At 48.0% G+C, this 13,667-nt stretch overlaps 1 protein-coding gene and 1 long non-coding RNA gene across 2 annotated transcripts in view; both read left to right on the plus strand.

Moving 5' to 3' along the window:
- The window catches only part of LOC140693127 (trafficking protein particle complex subunit 9-like), a 1,110,112-nt gene that overhangs the window by 939,469 nt on the left and 156,976 nt on the right, over positions 1-13,667 (plus strand). The gene's annotated exons all lie outside the window — the stretch shown is intronic.
- On the plus strand, positions 1,214-6,449 carry LOC140693155 (uncharacterized). The gene is made up of 3 exons (XR_012068863.1): positions 1,214-1,261; positions 1,715-1,854; positions 6,292-6,449. It is a non-coding gene; the product is annotated as an uncharacterized lncRNA (long non-coding RNA).

Raw genomic sequence — 13,667 nt, forward strand, 5'->3', positions numbered from 1 at the left:
CACTGAGGAGAATGAATTTGGACTTGGTAACACTCCTATCTACCTAGAAAGCTGGGCACTGGAGCTGAGTGTTATGGAAACAGGCCAGCCAAGAAACAAGCACCAATCGGAGTGCTGGAGTACTCAGAATTATTATGCCGGCGGGCTCAGAGGGGCTTCTGCTCCGAAGTTCTGAGCACCTCCAAGACGTGCACATGAGGTTTTAAAGACTTCAATACAAGTAAGGGGATATTAGCCAATAAGACTTAAAGAACAAAAAGCAAGGAATCAGTACACTGGAGCTTATCAATTTGTAATAGATCACGTTACTGACACTTGTTGAGCTTGGAATTACGAGTTAGGTTGTTAGGCCAATAAACTGACACTAAACTTCAGATTTACGAGATAGCCCAGCAGAACTTAGATCAGTAAACCGACACTTATCACACTTAGATTTGTGACTTAGCTTGTTAGCCCAGCTGGACTTTTCCTTCACATGAGGACAGCTCTCCCACCCCCAGGAAACCATTGTGAGCCCTTGATGTTTCCACTAGGGTGGGGTATGGTTTACCCAGGAGGGATGGGGACTATGCACCAACACTCAGGCAGTCTGCTCTGTCTGGGGCTCTGATCTTGTACCACACCACTCCCCCCAGCCCAACACCTGGGACAGTGGAGCTAAGGCAGTGATCCTTCCTGCCTGTTTCCCAGCGTGTAAAAGGGGAATATGTGCTCTTCCCAAGGAAGTTCTGAGCGACAACACCTGCGGGTGCTTGGTTCTCAGAGCAACAGAAAACCCAGCTCCGCGTGGGGGCAACGGGTGTGATCTCCCTAGGGTTTCTGCAGAAGCATCGGACGGAGGGTTGGATCACGGTGGTAAAATTGAACTGCGGGGCTTGAAGGGTAACAGAAGGGTACAGAGGCAGGTCTGCCGCCTAGGGGTGCCCCAGAGGTAAAGCTTTTTTTCTCCAACTCCTCTAAGACCCTCCCTTCTCCAGATCCCTTCCTTCTCTCTGCTCATCCTGTCCATCTGTATCCCTCCAATTTTCCCGTCCTCTCCACCCGCTCCCATCTTCTCCCTCCCTCGCTGTCCCACCTTCTCTCACAGAACCCAGAGAGGATCGCTGGCCCTCCTGCGCATGCGCAGTCAGTGCCAAGTGGTCCGCTGGTTGGGAGCTCCATATCCGAGCCGGGGATCGGGCCCAAAGGCTTCTCAACTACGTCGCCCGTTAGGCCTTTGGTTCCTGCCTGGGGCCGGGGCTTCTGGCTGTGGAAGTGCAAGGTGGGGGGCTCCCGGGAAAGGGTTCAGGCGGCTTCGGGAGGGTGATCCGCCTTTCACAGCCCCCAAGGGCGCCAGTCAGCCCGTGTTCAGCTGAATTTCTCTGGCCAGACCCTTCTGACAGCACCACCTGCCCCGGCGCCCCGGCCACAGCTGTCCAGGTCCAGGTGTGCGCCTGCCACCTCTCACGCAGCCGGGATCCCCTCAGTCCACGGCTGGCGTCCCCTTCCCCTCTCCCGCCCGCGAGTCCTCTCCTCCCGGGCTTCCTCTCCTCGGCCGCCTGCCCGTCCCCACCAATGGGCGGGCTGTTTCCCGGGCGGGCGTGGTCTGCGGACCTGGACGGGAGCGGGCGGCTTATGCTGGTGCTGGGGCTGGCCTCCGAGCGGGGCTGCAGCCCGCACCCCCCCTTTCCCTCCCCCCTAGGGCTGCCCTCCTTTCCCTTTCACCCTCCCTCAGGACCAGCTCAGTGGCGTGTGTGCTGCTCCCCGGACTGAGAGCCTCTGGCTGTAGCGCCCAGCTTCACCTGGTGGAGTCGGGAAAAGGGAGCATCAGTGCTGAGCAAGCTTCTGTCTCCTCCCTCAGTGTTTCTGCCGCAGGTAAGTATCTTGAACACTTTCAGGTGTTATGATGGCGGTGCTTGTTGATGTCACGTGTTTTTATAGTGAGAGGGATTAACAGTGGTGAAAGCAGGGCTTGGTTCTGTTAAAAATGAGCTGAAGGCATGAAGCTGTGATATCCTCCTTCCTTCCCTCTCCAAGGGTGAAACGTGTGACAGTCAATTTTAAAAAGATAGTTACAGTCCCTAGCTAGCCCAGCCCAGCTAGTGTGTGTTAACAGGAACAGCATCACCAGAGGCCTTGGAGACCCAGGGATATTGCAGTCCTAAAGAACTCCTGGCACAGTTTTGTTTGTATTGGTTTTTTGTTTTTCTTAAATTGTGGGACAGACTAGTGGTATAAAAAGAAAAATATTTGTCAAGAAATATTTTTTCATATAACAGCGTTATTGTGATATAGTTCACACACCATGAAGTACATCCATTTAAATGGTAAAATTCAGCAGCTTTTAGCATATTCACAGTTGTGCAACCATTATTATTCCAGAACGTTTTTATCACTTCAGAAAGAGCAGTGGAAATTAATGACCTATCCACCCCTCCCCAGTGGTGGTTCTAAAGAAATTTCTTGGCTAATCTTGACCATAAATTCACTTGTTACATTCCAAGAAAAATCTGGTAGGAATTCTAATCAGAATTGCAATGAATCTGTCTATCAAAACAGGAAGAATTAACGTCTTTATGGCACAAACTTCTTCTACCCATGAATATATTTCGGACCCTATATTTTCCTCTGTCCAGAGCCTGGCCCATGGGAAGTCCTCACTACTTGTTGGGCTTGTGAATGATGAGATTCTATACATCGTTAGTTGCAGCTGTAGCCTTTCACAGAAGAGAAAAGAAACCTCAGTGAAACAAGTGACTCTCTGATGGTCAGAAAGAGTGACAGCCATTGCTGGAGTGATCCAGTGGACTTGGTGTTTGCAACCAGAATTCTCCACCACCTACAGCTAAGGGGATTAGAGTGTTCTTTTATTTTTTCTTAATGGCATTGCTTTTATTTTTACTTATTTTTTAAATTATTTTTTATTTAAGTGTAGTCAATTTACAATGTTAGTTTCAGGTGTACAGCAGAGATTCAGTTATAAACATATGCATATGTATATATATATGTTTTAGATTGTTTTTAGTATAACTCATTACAAGAAATTGAATATAGTTCCCTGTGTTATATAGCAGGTCCTTGTCATTTATTTTATATTTACTAATTTGTATCTGTTAATCCCTCCTTTCCTGCCTGCTAAATACAGTTTGCTTTCTATGTCCATGAGTCCATTTATAGGAGCACCATTTTTCCTAGTAATATATGCTCTTTGGCTGCTTTCAGTTTCAGTAATTCCATCTTATCTGTGGGCGCTTTTCTTCTGGTGGTCTTTATGTGGTTTGCACACGTGGTAATAGAGATCTTTATTTGGGAGAACTCCAGGTCTCGTGTAGTCCCTGGTACAGAATGCCCACTGAATTGATGATTGAACTGGGAAAAAAGCACAGTAAATGCTGGAATTTCCACTATGGTTGAGAATTCCAGGTTTCAATAACCTGTTTAGACAACCTTACTATTGGCTGCACCCATACTGGGTAATTTGGTGGAAATTCATGGTATGGTGGTGTAGAGACGGGGCCTTATATTCTTCTTCTCTTTCTATTTTCTAACACTCATTCTCCTGGGCCTTCCAGATCCTCCCCCAGAAGTGCCCAGGGCTGGCTTGGTGCTGCACTGAGGTAATATTTGTTAATAACGCCCTTTCCTCTTCTCCTCTGAGCCTCCGTTTCTTTCTGTGCACAATGAGCGCTTAGACTAGATAAATACTTTTCAGTTTCTTTTAAAGCCATGTTTCCTTTGAGAAACAGAAAATGCAAATATCTCCTCTCAACCCAACCCTTTAGATTTTGGTATGTCCTCCAAGGAGTGACATAGCTCTTTGTGAAAAATTGATGTGATTTTGATTGCAGGTGACACAGAAAAGACTCTTCAGAGATTTATTGCAGGGAGAGGGCAGGAAAGAGGCAGTATGTGACACTTTCTAGTGTGAGCAACGGACCAGGGACTTGGATTTAAATACGGTGTCTGACGTGGCCTCTCTCTAATCTTGTAGAATGTGATAAACTTCTCTACCTCAGTTTCTTGATGTGTCAAGTTGGGGTGATAATATTTTAAGGCTTCTGTGAAACATTATACAAATAAGACATTTGTGTCTCGGTAGAAACAAGATCTGCTAGGGATTCAGGGATTTGTTTAAAAAAAATTCTTGTCCATAGCACTCTGTCTGTGTGTATTTAGAAGTTCCTGGAGGGTGAGGGTGAGTCTAAAGTCCATTGTGGGACAGGTGGCCCATATTTCTCCGTGTCCCAGTTTACCCCCTACTCCCCAGTCCTCTTCCTCAGTCCAGGATGAAGTTCCCTAGTAGATTTACACAGAGGTCTTGTGGAAATGGCTTTTCATTTTATTGTTTCACCAAGAAGGGCTGCCATCATGATCTCTGTGGTCAGGTTTTGAAGGGCTGCCATCATGATATCTGGTAAGAATTCTATGCAATTTGGAGTTCCAATTTAATGAAAAGAAAAAAATTACAAATAGAAAATTAGAACAAGGGTGGTGACAGGGGCTCTTTTAAGTGGACACCATTAGCTTTGTTAGCTTCAGGTGCTGTGGCCTGTTGCCACGAGGACCCATCCTCTTGCTCTGAAGTTGGAGGGACTAGTGGGCTCAGTGGGAATGTTAACTGAGTGTATCTCATGGGCTGGGCATTGTCCTATTTGTACTGTGTGTTCCTTATTTGAGACAGTGAGCTCACCTAACCTCGATAACCTCTTTAAAATATTAGACTTTTAATTTTGAGATGTAATGTAGATTCCCATGTGGTAGTAAGAGATTATATGGAGAGGGCCTATGGGCCCTTTGCCCAGTTTTCTTAATGGTTCCATCTTGCAGTGTTGGGGTACAATTCATTACTGACTCACTAACAATTTGAGGTTTGTGTTATTGCCCTTATTTCTATTCACGATTAAACTGGGGCTTCGTGAAGCACGCAGGCCTGTCCAGGTCACCCACATTGTTAATGCAGAGTCGGGTGAACGTGGGCTTGGGATTTCCAGGCAGTACCATTATGATGGTTTGTGGCAGGGAGCAGCATTCACTTTGCTTGTTTATTCATTCATTCAACAAACATTTATTGAGTAAACTCTGTGGGTCAGATGCTTTCATAGAGTTATCTGATTCTTCAGCAGTACTGAGAATCAGGTAATGTTTATATTTTTTAATCTGAGAAAATTAGCTCTGAGAGGTTATAACCCCCCCAAAGGAAGTATAACTCATAAAGGAGGGATAGAACATGTGTACAGTCACCTCCTTTTATGCAGGTGGTACCCTATGCATTTTACATTTTCAAACATCCGTAATCCAGATATATTCTTGTAAGGCAAGGCTTTTTTTTTTAATTGAAGTATAGTCAAGTTTACAATGTTGTGTCAATTGCAAGGTGTTTTTTGACTTTTGAATTAAAAAATACTTTTTCAGCTGGGTAATTAAGTGTATTTACTTGTTTCATTTTTAAAATGAAGTACTGGGGTTTGAACCCAGGACCTCGTACATGCTAAGCATATGCTCTACCAATGAACAATACCCTCTACCCCAAGGCAAGTTTTCTTATCCATTATTATGAAGCTTAGTAGTTCAAATAAATTGAATAGGAATCCAGATCTTTTGATCCTACTGTGGTCCTTTTCTTTATATTCTGCTGAAGGGGGTTGGGGAAGCATTTCCTTTGTTCATTTCTTTATTCAGCATTTTTGAGCAGTGACTTTGCATCAGGGCCTTGCTAGGTGGTTGGAAATAGAAAATAAGAAATGACCTTTCTCTGCAGAGGCAGGAAGCCTAGACCAAAAGCTGGGTAATGTGATCGAGCTACAGTAGCCATATGCAGACTCTGAGGACAAACTGTACCCTTGGATTTGCTTTGGCTTCCCTTGTCTTCTGGCTGGTACACACCAGGTCACCGCAACCCAGATGGGCCCTTAGCACACAGCAGAGAATGTACCTCGATCTCCTCTCCCCTCTCGGCAGGGCCTGCAACATGAGCATCCCTGACTACGTGCAGTGTGCTGAGGAACACCAGACTCGTCCCGTTGTGGTCCAATCCATAGAGATCATCTCAGAGGAGAATTTCTTTTGCATCTATCAGCTACTCACCTCGGTTAGCCATATCAGCCCTTGTGGCTCCCAGTGGACACTCTGTATCCACTACAGGCACCGCTATGTGCCCGAGAATCGGTGGAGCGTCTTCCAGAAACACCCCAAGGTCGTGGGCCTTGTCACCATTACCGAATGTCTCTCTGCCAAGGCCTTCGAGAAGCTCCACATGCAGAGGAGCTGTATGGCACATCGCTTAATGACTCTCAGCTTTTTGTCTTTGTGCAGCATGGGGAGGTAGCCGAGCAGACGCGCACCGACGTTGCCTTCAATCTAAGAGTACTGCAGGGTGGTGGAGAAGAGGATCGAGGACTTCACTGAGTCACTCTTCATCTTGCTCAAGTCCAAGTGGCTGGATGGTGGCCCCAAGAATTCTGGGGACAGAATTCCCTGCATCCCGTTTGAGAAGGAGGACTTCATGGGACTGGACACAGACAGCAGGTAAGTTAACCTGGAAGCCAGTCCACCTTGGCTGTGTGCTGGATTGCTTCCCTACATCCAGAAAGGGATCAGCAAGGAAGAAGTCAATCTTGTAGCCAAGGGGGGAGGGAGGTGCAGCCCGCCGGTTTCCAGACATTTCAAAGTGAATCCGCCTTTATTTCAGAGAGATCCTTTTAGGGTTAGTGTGGATACTTACTCCCGCTTTACAGCCAGGAACATGGTGGGACCCCTGGAGTTGCTGTCCAATAAAGTAGCCAAAGCCACTGATGCTAGGAGCACTGGGGAGGAGGCTGGACTCAGCTGAGATGTACTGTAGGTCAAATGCACATCAGACGCTGAGGCTTGTCTAGTAAAAGTACATAAACTATCTCTCTACTTCCTATATTGATTACATGTCAAAATAATAGTATTTTACATACAGTAGATTAAGTAAGATCTGTTCTTAAAATCACATTCTAGTATTTGTTTTTTGTTTGTTGGTTTGTTTCTTTGTTTCAAATTTTAAACGTGGCAACTGGGAAACTTTCTTTACATGGCTCTCATTTCATTTCTGTTGGGCAGCCTGTCCTGGTACATGCTCATCCCTTTGCTTATAGATGAGATGCTGAGCCCCGAGAGGCAGAACGAGGCGCTGGTTGAGCTGCGGCTGGAGCCGCTGTCACCTGCCTCCCAGGCCCAGCACCTTTTCAGCTCAGGCCGTCTCTTCCTGCCCGACAGCCACCATGCCAAGTTAGGACATCAGAAACACCGCCAGGGACTTCCTAATGAACTCCTTATGCAGGGAAAGGCGTATCACGGTGTATGGGACAGAGCAGGGAAATGTTCATTCCCACTTTGTCCCTGTGATTAAGTCAATGGCCCCACTTTGCCTCGGAAGTACAGATGAGCTCTTCTGGGCTGCCTACCCCCCACCTTCTGCTCTGTTCCCCATATATCTATCGTGTTGTCCCTCGGGCTGAAGAGGGTGAGACGCCTTTGCCGAGACGTGGTCCCCCTTTGCTGGGGTGAGTGAGGGAAGCTGTGTCCCCCCGGCCTACGGCCTCGGTCCTTGAGTCTGGAGAGGGCTCATGGTGGTCCCACAGGTGGCGGTCAGAAGACCTGGCATGTGCTACCGGGCCCGCTTTGGAGGTGGTGCTCTGTGATTCTTGAACTTACCTAAGATCAGATCCTACTTTCTGGTTGTTGGTAAGTTGGAGGAGAAGATGCTAGAGAATTAATAAAAAGAATGTCTAGACCAGCCCTGTGAGTGAGAAGCACAGGGGACACTAGTCCCACCTGCGAGAGCCCACCTAGCAGGCTCTGGATGAATTTTCTGTTCCTCCCCGGAAATACCTCTATGGCTTAAGGAAGAGGAGAGGCATGTCGTGGCCATGATCTGTACTTGTCCTCACAGGGCCCTGTGATCTACATGCTCGCACTCCCCATCTGCTTCTTGGAGATGAGTTGACATGTTTAGGAGCCTGGACACTGCTGAGGGCATAGCTCCCAGCACCGTGCTACACAGAGTCTGGCTCTGTTCACCTCACCTGTCAACTCCTGCTGAGGCCCCAGACATTAGTCAAGGTAGGTGCATCAGCGAAACCTAAGCAGGGACCACCTTCTTCCCCTGGGCAGAGTGGTGAGTGAGCAGTGGAAGCCTGGAGCCCTGCCCCAGCCCCCACGCCAGTGCCACTTCTTTTGTCATAGGAGGCACTGGTGACATTTTTGCTCAACAAATGCTTGTCTCTGAGTCTGCAGACCCACCAGAGAATGCCAGCTTGTTTTTGCCTTTTGAAGTCTGCCCTTGGGACTTGGCGGAGTAGCCGGATGTGTACTTAGCCCACAGTGGTTGACACTGTCCTCATTGTTTACCCAGAACCTCGTGTACCAGGCATGGCTCCCAGTATCGAAATACAGCAGCGCATTAAACCTCCCTCCTTTTGGGTCTGTCTGTTCTGGTACCATAAGGGCTCAGCCAGCTTCTGAACGTCAGTGAGATAACGCGGCCAGTGAGCTCGGGTCAAGCACATTCTCCTCCAGTCACTTTTACCCCATTGTTGCTTTTAGTATTCCACAGTCATTAATTATTTAAACAATTCTTTGGTACAGGAGCAGAGCCTAATTCTCTCCTGCTACTCTTGGTGGAAGTGAGTAAAACGGTCCAGACTGAAATGCGACCACAATTTGTAGCTCAAAAGCTGCCTTGAAGCTTGTAGGTGGAATTTTGGTTAGGGGCGCTGACCACGTTTGGGTCCCCCGGCAGCGCCGCTCCCCTCAGGTCCCTGCTTTCCCTGGAGCAGGAGGTGAGGTTGGGTCTCACCATCCCCTCGTCCCTGGCCTCACACACTCACGTAAATTCTTGTACATGCTGTCAAAATCATTTTTGTTCTTGTGTGTTTCTAATTTTCTCTTGTTCCTCTTTTCCTTTTTCTTTACTCCTTTTTCATTTGTACTGCCCAGTGAGCATGTTGTTGCATCTGAAAATGTGGGCTGTGCACACCCTGCATTGGAAATAGCCAGATTGCCCTCCATACTGTCTCCATCGCTTTAAAAAGCAAAATCTTAATATCTGTCTTGATCCATGTATTATCCTAGTCATTTTGTATTTTCTAATGTTTTGGAATATTTGCTTTGTTAGCACATTACCCACTGGTGTTAGATACCTGTTAAAATCCTTGCTTTGAGGGACCTGTTTGGTCCTCTTTTTATTTGGTGACAAATGCGCCCTTATTAAATTTGTTTGATTGTTTTGAAGAAGTAAGATGCGAATTGATTTAGTCGGCTGCTCAGGGATTCTTTTCATGGAGTATTTAAACTTGTAAGGTCAAACTCTGCAGCATTTTGCTCGATTCCTGCTTTTACACAAACGTGCTCGGCACGCGGTTCCTGGCTGTCGCTGTGTGACGTGCATGACGGCGCTTCCTGGCCGGCGGTCACTGGTGAGGAAGTGGCCGCCACGGAGGTGACAGCTGCAGGGGACGCTGTTGGAGGAAGCGGTCACCGTTTGGTTCTTTAAATTTTTTTTTTGCATTCAACTTCCCCATGCCATTTACTTTACTTTGCCTTCATAAAGGGGCAGAATTGGGTCTAAAATCCATGACACTATTTGTTCCCTTTACGAGGCTGGTTTTTCTGGGTATCAGGACAACATGACCTTCTCCTAAGTAGCTGGCTCACCTGGATCTGTTGGACACAGGGACAGCTAAAAGGGCCGTAGCTTCCTCTCTGCTCCAGCCAGTGGGCATTCAGAGCTGGGTCTGTGGTTTGCCTCAGCAGCCGTGCAGACCTCCCTGCCCCGGCCTTTACTTTTAACCCATGTTGGCAGTAAAGACTTGAATCCGTTTCTGTTGCAGCTGACATCCACCACTGACAGCCGTGTCGTTAGTTTGTGGTAGTCAGTCCCCAACACCCCAGACAACCGTGAAGGAAGATGATTTGGCCGACCTAGGACCCTGGATTCTCACCCTCACCATGGTTCATCTCACCCGGTGGAAGGGTTTGGCCACCACCATCATGCTGACCATGAGGCCTTGTTTCTCCTTTCATGCTCTGGTCCAAATGTGGACACTTCATTTTTCACTGAATTTGTCTCGCTTGAGACAAGCCAGAATATCTGAATGAGTCCATCACATTCTGGGTGGGGAACAGAACAGAAGTAAGTGTCGCAAGTAGATGGAGTCTAGGCTGTCCGGGTTGGCAAATGCAGGCTGGGATCTGTGATGGCTGGGCTGTACACTGGACACAGGCCTTTCCCGTGGCTCCTGAGAGCCCATGAGTTGAAGTGATAACAGCCTTGCGTGGATTCCCCCATCCTCATCTGCTCATTGGCAAGTGTGTCTGCTAATTAGGAGCTCCCCCAGACCTCGGGCCCTTCAAAGCTCAGACCATGGGAGAACCTTGAGTCCCTTCTCCTGGACATCCTGTGTGAGAATCCACTGCCTTCTGAGGTGAACAGCGGCAGGAGATGCCTCCCCCTCCAGGGAGCACCCTACGGAGGACTGTTAGTGCACCATGCTGTGAGCTTGTGTGTTTCCGGCCATGGTCCCTACAGAACTACAGTTGAGATGGGCTTATTGATGGAAATAACAGGACTGATTCCAGGGCAGGGCCTGGGGGAGGGAACAGTGGAAATTGAATGTGACCTCAGACACCTCGGTGGGTGCTGGGGCTGTTACTAAAATGGGGAGTCTGGGAGATACCTGCCAGGAATGGAATTCTAGAGTAAATGGTGGACATGAGGCATTTTTAAGATGCCATTTGTCATCCAAATTAGGACTTCAAAGAGGCACTCGGGTCGATGAGCCTGGGGCTCAGGTGAAGGAGCCGGACTAGAGATACACGTTGGGAGTCGTCATTCTTAGCTGGTGTTCACAGCCTTGCATGTGAATTAGATCATCTCGAGAGCTGCAGACTGAGGCTGAGGGGGGGCAGGGCTGTGTCTTGGTTGGAGGAAAGCCCAGACCATACAGCTTTGGTGTGTCAGTCAGTGGCGTTTGCCATTTTCAAAGCAATGCCAGTTATCCTTAAGGGGCTATGGGCTGGGCAGGGCCAGCCAGGAAGAAATCTGAAGGGAGGGTCGTGGCCACGTGTGCGTCTTGGGAAGGTGCAGAGTCTGCAGGGTACGGGAGGGTAGACTCCTCAGATGCTAGAGTTGCAGTGAGGAATGGGGAGAAGTTAGTCACAATCACCTGTGAGGGAGGGAGGGAGGTCTAGGGAGCCCCACCTTACCGGACTCGCTTTCCCATGAACAGAAGGCAGTCAGACAGAGGATCTGAGGTGAGAAGGGATGGGCACTGGAAGGGGAGCCAACCTGGAGAATGGTGCTTGCAAAATTCTGGAATAGTCTCCCTGAAAAATAGAGTTAAAAATACCCAGACTCTTAAGAACATTGTTAGTGACTTGGGAGGAGGCAGTTGTTTTTCTGGCCTCCTAAGGGTAAGACATGTATCCAGGGATACACAGAAGATACGGGCAGTCTGTTCCGGGGGCTTGATCGTTACCGGGGGAACAGTGCAAGTTTAAAGGGGGAAAAGGGCAGCGGAGGGAAACTAGCCAGGCCCCGTGTCAGGTACCAGTCGGCCGCCCTACTTGCGTGTTGCATTCACATCCATGCCTCCCAGGTGGGCGCTGACAGCCCCCTTTTGGGGATTGGGAAGCCTTCTCAGAGGGGTTAAAGAATTGGTCCATTTAGTGACTAGTAAATGCTGTAGCAGGATTCAAGCAGGGCCTTGTCAGACTTCAAGGGCATGTTCTCTCTACTGTTTCCAGTACTTCCCTGTTATACCTGGAATGGTGAAGTGGGTCAGTTTTGGAGCCTTTCAGAAAAAGTATGATTTAAGCGCCTCTGGACTGTTTCACAAAGCTCAGCATTCTTTGATGGTTCTGAAGCACGCAGTGATTTTCGCCCCAGAGAGGTAACGTCTAACTCCTTTGATGATGACGTGGTTGCAAATGGTGTACAGGTGCAAAACCAGACTTTGCAGCTTCTGAAGGGAAACTCTCCAGTTCTCCCTTGGTCGGCTTTCTTCCTCGGGATGTATCTGTGCTGCAGCATTAGCCTGAGCTTCCGTATGGAGTGAGAGTTTAATATCCGATGTTAGCATAAAACGGTCAGATGAAGAAAATCGACGTTGACAATTTATTTTTGGGTTTCATTAGTCAAAATATACTATCAGTTAATGGCCCATATAGCAAATGAAATTGAGTACAGGACATTGCATTTCTTACTTTCTATTTAGAGTTCTCTTACAGAATAATGTTGCCTGCTTTGGAACATCAGCTCCACCACTCACGGCACCTATCAGTGTGTTGGTGTGATTGCATTTACAGAGTGAATGTAATCTGGGCTTCCTCAGCCCCAAACACTTCAGTGCAGAATCACGGGCTGTAGACGTCTGTTAGTCACGCAAATACTTCTAAAATTATATGATTCCAGAAAAGAAAGAAGAGAGAGAGAGAGATTGCCTTTATCAAATTTCCTTTCAGTTCTAACTGAAAACTGTTGTTGAGCAGCTCTGGTTTCCTTTGGATAAGAATATATACATTTCTTTGCATGTAACCTGGGTTTTGAGCTAGAACACCAAGTTCTTGCTGTCCACAAGCCACAAAAATAGTAGCCAAATTGCACACGTGTGAAATAGTTTATACTTTTTTCTGAGAAAGTATCCTTGAATTTGGGACTTGGGCTGTGATTTCTGCTTTTTGCTTCCCCCACCTGTCTTGTAATCTCTCACTCCTTCCCACGTGGTTCCCAAGTGTTCGTGGTCTCAAAGGAGCGGGCAAACACCCAGTTGGTCACCATGTACTGCTGCTATTGATAGAGCCCAGTCAAGACCTAAAGGACATTATCAGAGAGGACTTCCTGAAAGAAATGGGCTGTACATTCAGTTGTGAGGACAGAGTAAGAGTCAGCCAGGAGAAGGAGTCAAGAATGTGGCTCAGGTCGCAGGTGCAGCCCGGGCAGAGGCCTGGAGGCTTTTGGCGTGGGGACCCGGGGAGAGTGCCCTGTGCGGTCCAGGGTGGAGGGAGCCCCTGCTGGGGAGGACACTGGAGAGAGTCCGGGATGTAGGGCTTTGGAAGAAGTTGAGTTTTACTAGAACTGACACAGTAGGCAGTGAAGGGTGTCAACAGAAGTGACCCTCAGGAAAGGTACTTCTGGTTTTGCTTCTGATATACTACAGACAAAAGGGTCGGGACGGGCGAGAGCAAGTATGTCTGTCCCTTTGAGATCCAACCCGTCATTCATTTATTCATAACACGTGCACTTCAGTGAGTCTAGGGGAGAGAGAGTGTAGCCACATAAATAAGCAAAATGTATTTGCTTCTTGAGAGCTTAGCATTGTCAGAAGTTGACTTAGCCTAGAATGTTCTAGGAAGAGAGGAACAAATTGTGGAGGTTGGAGGGAGGGAAGGCTTCCTTGGGAAACAGTCAAAATGAACCTGGAGGCAAGTGGGAAGTAGGAGCAGGTCAGGGGGCTCCTGAGGTCACTGGGGACCTATGTACTGAGATGAGGCTGGGCGAGCAGTGTCTGGGGTGGGGCTAGAACTCTACCAGGGAGCCTCTGAACTGTCTGAAGTGGGGTTGATGTAATCAAATTTGTGCTTTGGGAAGGCTGTCGTGGCTTTGTGTGTGTGCGTAGCGGGAAAGAGGTGGAGGGCGCCACCAACTGGGGGATCATTTGAAG

The sequence above is a fragment of the Vicugna pacos genome, unplaced genomic scaffold (genome assembly GCF_048564905.1).
Source record: "Vicugna pacos unplaced genomic scaffold, VicPac4 scaffold_19, whole genome shotgun sequence".
In the NCBI taxonomy this organism is placed as follows: domain Eukaryota; kingdom Metazoa; phylum Chordata; class Mammalia; order Artiodactyla; family Camelidae; genus Vicugna; species Vicugna pacos.